Source organism: Marmota flaviventris, chromosome 6, assembly GCF_047511675.1.
Source record: "Marmota flaviventris isolate mMarFla1 chromosome 6, mMarFla1.hap1, whole genome shotgun sequence".
NCBI lineage: Eukaryota > Metazoa > Chordata > Mammalia > Rodentia > Sciuridae > Marmota > Marmota flaviventris.
In genome coordinates, this window is record NC_092503.1 from 121,097,855 (window position 1) to 121,103,854 (window position 6,000).

Sequence of the window (6,000 nt, forward strand, 5' to 3'; positions counted from 1 at the left end):
TCATATCTTCATCTAGGATGCTTCCTCAGGTATACACATATGTAAACTGTGTAACTGGAAACTGAAGATCAGTGCATTCATTCACTTTCAACATTAAAAAGAAAAAGAAACAGCTGATCACAGTGGCACAGACCTGGATTCTCAGCAGCTCGGGAGGCTGAGACAGAAGGATCTCAAGGTGGAGGCCAGATTCAGCAATTTATCAAGGATCTAAGCAACTGAGCAAGACTCGATCTCAAAATAAAAAATGAAAATGACTGGGAATGTGCCTCAGTGATTAAGCACCCCTGGGTTCAATCCCTACTATATATATATGAGTTTATGGAGGGGAAGAGAAAAAACTATTCACCTTACACAAAGATTTTAGACAGGTAAAACTTATGTATGGTAAAATAACCCTGAAAAATCCTTATAATGCATATCAAGCATACATAAGCTTCTTCAGTTTACAGTTAGTCTTCATTATTTGATTGATGTCCAAGTTTTCTCTAGAATATAAATTTCATGGTGGTGTGCATGTGTTCCCAAAGCCTGGGATTCCTGAGCCTGTCATATCGTAGCTACTTAATAAATATTTTTTCAGTGACTATAATTGCTTTGGGGTGACTCAGCTCATCATGGTGGGAGAACATGCAGCAGTAAAACCTCTCATCTCATGGCCAAGAAGTGAGAGAGACAAAGAGAAAAGGGTCCTAAAATCTCCTCCAAGGGGACACCCACAATGACCTAAAGATCTCCAGTTGGCCCCACCTCCTAAAGGCTCCATCACCTCCCACTGGCAACAAGCTAGGAGGAAAAACATTTAAATGTGGGGACATTGGAGACCCAAATGATAGTAGCCTGGTACTATTCCATGTTTTCTGGTACTAAGAAAAATGACACACACCTTAATAGAGCAAGCAAAATTCGCACAATACACTCAAGAGTGAGTCCAGTCAGATCATCCTTTGTAACACTTCCCAGTGTGGACTAGGGCAAAATGCCAAGGTCCAGATTAAAGGAGCAATCTCCAGGAGTAATGAGAATAGGTGGACCAGGGACCCCGCTTTCTGCTGCCCTTGTTCCTTCAGAGGTAAGTTGATAAAGGAACAGGTGGGCTCGGTGCCCTTGGTCATGGAGTCAGCTCAGGGAAGCTTTGTAAAGTATCCTGCTGGTACTGGAGAGGATGATGGACATGGAGAATATTCTTGATAATAGGATTATTAGAACATCCCTCCTACCCCACTGGAAAGGCCATGTGACTAGTCAAAGGTAGAACAGTAATGGAAAGAAAGATAGAAAGAATAAAGACCAATTAATAAATATTGTTCAGTGAAAGTGAAAGATTAATGAACTCCCTCAGAACTAATGATCAGAGATGTCTAGTCTGGGCTTCACCCAAGAGATTCTGATTTTTCGCCAGAGCTTTGTGTGGTGGGAGGACACATAGGAGGTGCCAAAGAAAGAAAACAAAAGCCATTTGGGGAAGATGAGTCTTGAGAACAGAAACTAACTCTCCCAAACATCCCTTGGCCTTTCTGAGAGTCCCTCTCCCTCTGGTAAAGAACTCTGCTTCCCATCAGATGTCCTCCTCACTGAGGCAGAGAGAGTCAAAAAGGTGAGTGGAAAAGGTGACAGACAGCAATGGAAGGTTCATACAGAAAATGAGGCAAAGAAAACATTAGCCAAGGACTTTGTGATGAAGTGGAAACTGGAAGGTACTCTACTATGGGGAAGACCAAGGTAAGGGAAGGAGAAGGGGGTCCATGGTTATAAGATGAGAAGCTTTCAAGGATCTAAATTCTAGTCCTGTGGGGATGATCCAGAAAAGTCTCTTGCTCTCTTTACTCTTCTTCTCAATTCTGCAGGGGAAAACCTATTTGGGTGTGTTTCAACTTATACTTCAATGTTTCATATTTCCAAATTAATAAAAAGTAAATCTATTGAAAGGAATAAAATACTGTATAGTTTCCATAAATATCTTTCTTACTGAGGAGCAATAATGACCAAGTATTATATTACAGGCAATTATGAATATGTAACAATGACTTCCATTGTTATGTTTAATTATAATGCACAAATTAAAAATGGGGAAAAAGAAAATTTATATATATTCAGATATTTTTCATTCTTTCTTTCTCCCTTCAGTTTCAATGAATACTATTCAGTATCACATACTATGCCAGTTAGGGGCAAGAAATTTTTTATAAATCTTTTCTGATACCAAAATATTAAATGAATAAAAAAGACTCTGGGACAAGTGTAGAAATCAAAAAAACTTATTGAATTAATTATTCAGTATTATAATTAGTATTACTCTATACTGATACAGAGTATTTTAAGGAGCAGATGCTTATTGTGAAACAAGAAATACAATTCAAATTAAAGATTCTATGGTGCAGCAATCCCACAACTAGTAATATATCCAAAAGAAAGGAAGCCAGTGCGGCAAAGAGATATCTGCACACCCATGTTCACTGCGGCTCTATTCACAATTGCCAAGATATGGAATCAAATTAGGTGTCCATGGATGGATGAGTAGATAAAGAAAATATATGTACAAACACACAAAAATACATATACTCATATCTACAAGTTATACATAATCTTTGTACTTGCTTATTAATGCTCCAGTATGACACTGAAAGGACATAAAACCCAATTTATTAAACTTATTATGTTTAAATAATTTTCCTTGACAACATAGAGAATTAATGCCATGAATAATACTGAGGTAGTGCTAAAACAGGAACAAACCATGTCAAAAACAACCAGAGACTGAGTAGAACTTCTCAAACAAGAACCTACAGCAGCCATTCGATGTGTACAGTGAAGCCTGTGGGGTTATGTTCACCCTCCCTTCTGAAATCTGGGGGGCTTTGAAGAACCTGAGCTTGTAGAGAAGCACCAAGAATCTTTTGGAGAAGTTTGAGCTCTGCTGTAAAATAAAGAGAATAGGGTTTCAAGCATCTACACCATGAATTTGGATGTGATAAATGTTGCCAGGGGAAAAAAAAGTATTCCTTCTGTAAAATCAAACATTTCCCTTACAACAAAATTTAAAATCTCAGAAAAACACTTTGCAACCTTGATCAGTATAACTCTCCAAGAGAAACTCATTGCAGTGTGTATACCTAGGTAACTTATAAATCAGAGCAATGTTAACAGAGTTTTACCAATAGTGAGGATGTTAAGCACTCTCTCTGGGATTGGGCAGCTTGTCCACTTGTTAGAAAGATTACTTCTATTTTGTATGGATAAAATCATGTTATCTGCATACCATCTATTCTGTTTCAAAGGAAGTGTGCCTGTAGCTCATTCAAATATAATGTAGTTCATAAAGATAAAGGCTAAATGGAAGGGGAGATGTGATAAGTACTATTTTTCTGTTATTTTTAAAGTTATTTTTAAAATAATTTATTATGGTAAAAATACTATCCTGTTCAAAAACAAAAATACATACTGCTTTGGTATGGTTCTTAGGATGATGTAAGTAGTCACTGGCTCCTCAACAATTCACTCTAGTGTGTGTGTGTGTGTGTGTGTGTGTGTGTGTATATATATATGGTATATATATATGGTATATATATTAGGTATATATATTAGGTATACATAACAGAAAAATGCATTTGGATTCATTGTACACAATTGCAGCACAACTTTTCATTTCTCTGATTGTACATGATGTAGTGTCACACCATATGTGCAGTATTACATGTACCTAGGATAATGATGTCCATCTCATTCCACCATCTTTCCTGCCCCCATAATCCCTCCCCACTCTTCCTCCCCTTTGCCCAGTCAAATTTCCTCCATTTTCCCCATGCTTCCCCCCTCCTTGTTTTGGATTAGCATCCACTTATCAGAGAGAACATTTGGCCTTTGGTTTTTTGGGACTGGCTTACTTCAGTTAGCATGATATCCTCCAACTCTCCATCCATTTACCTCAAATGCCATTATTTTATTCTCTTTTAATGCTGAGTGATATTCCATTGAGTATATATACCACAGTTTATTCATCCATTCATCTATTGAAGGACATTTAGGTTGCTTCCACAGTTTAGCTATTATAAATTGAGCTGCTAATGAACATTGATATGGCTGTGTCACTGTAGTGTGCTGATTTTAAGTCCTTTGGGTATAGACTGAGAAGTGGGATAGCTGGGCCAAATGATGGTTCCATTCCAAGTTTTCCAAGGAATCTCCACACTGCTTTCCAGATTTGTTGTACCAATTTGCAGTCCCACCAGCAATGCATGAGTGTGCCTTTTCCCCCACATCCTCATCAATATTTCTTATTGTCTGTATACTTGATAACTGCCATTCTGACTGATGTTAAATGAAATCTTAGAGTAGTTTTATTTCCATTTCTCTAATTACTACAGATGTTGAACATTTTTTCACATATTTGTTGATTGGAGGTATATCTTCTTCTGAGAAGTGACATATAAAAAGTTCCTTCCTTTTCTATGTCATGGAATTATTTGAGGAGTGTTGGTATTAATTATTCCTTGTAGGTCTTCAGCTCTAGCCCATTTGTTGATTAGGTTGTTTGTTTGTTTGTTTGTTTGGTATTAAGTTTTTTGAGTTCTTTATGTATCCTGGAGATTAGTGCTCTATCTGACATGTGTATGGCAAAAATCTGCTCCCACGTTGTAGGCTTTTTTTTTCCACCTCATTGATTATTTATTTTGTAGAGAAGAAGTTTTTCATTTGAGTTTATTCCATTTATTAATTTTTTATTTTATTTCTTGTGCTTTAGAACTCTTAAGGAAGTTGGGGCCTAATCCAATATGATGAATATTTAGGACTACTTTTTCCTCTAATAGTCCAGGGTCTCTGGACTAATTTCTAGGTCCTTGATCCACTTTGATTGAATTTTGTGCATGGTGAAAGATAGGAATTTATTTTTATTTTGCTGCATATGGATTCCCAGTTTTCCCAGCACCATTTGTTGAAGAGGCTATCTTTTATCCAATGTATATATTTGGCACCTTGGTCTAGTATTAGATAACTGTATTTATATGGGTTGGTCTCTGTGTCCTCTATTCTGTACGATTGGTCTCTATGTCTACATTGGTGACAATGCCATCCATTTTTATTACTTTAGCATTGTAGTATAGTTTAAGGTCTGGTATAGTGATGCCTCCTGCTTCACTCTTCTTGATAAGGATTGCTTTAACTATTCTGGGTCTTTTTTTTCCAAATGAATTTCATGGTTGCTTTTTCCATTTCTATAAGAAATAATGTTGAAATTTTATATGGAATTGCATTGAATCTGTAAAGTGCTTTGGGAAGTATGGCCATTTTGATGATATTAACTTTGCCTATCCAAGAGCATGAGAGATCTTTTCATCTTCTACGGTCTTCTTCAATTTCTTTCTTTAGTGTTCTGTAGTTTTCATTGTAGAGATCTTTCACCTTTTGTTAAATTAATTCCAAAGTATATATTTTTTAAAGCTATTGGGTTGAAATTAGGTAGTTTCCCTAATTTCTCTATCAGGAATCATCACTGATGTATAGAAATTCATTTGACATATGGGTATTGATTTTACATACTGCTACTTTGCTGAATTAATTAATTAATATTACAAGTTTTCTGGTGGAGTTTTTGTATCCTCTAAGTATAGAATCACATTACCAGCAAATAATGATAGTTTGAGTTCTACTTTTCCTGTATGTATCCCTTTAATTTCTTTCATCTTTCTAATTGCTCTGGCTACAGTTTCAAAATATATGTTGAACAGAGGTGGGAAAAGAGGGCATCCCTGTCATGTTCCAGTTTTTAGAGGGAATGCTTCCAACTTTCTGCCATTTAGAATGATGTTGGCCTTGCATTTAGCATAGATAGCTTTTACAATGTTGAGGGATGTTCCTACTATTCCTAGTTTTTCTAGTGTTTTGAACATGAAAGGGTGCTATATTTTGTCAAATACTTTATTGGCATCAATTGATACAATCATATGATTCACTTTAAGTGTATTGATTCTCTTTAAGTCTATTTGTATTTATTGATTTCCA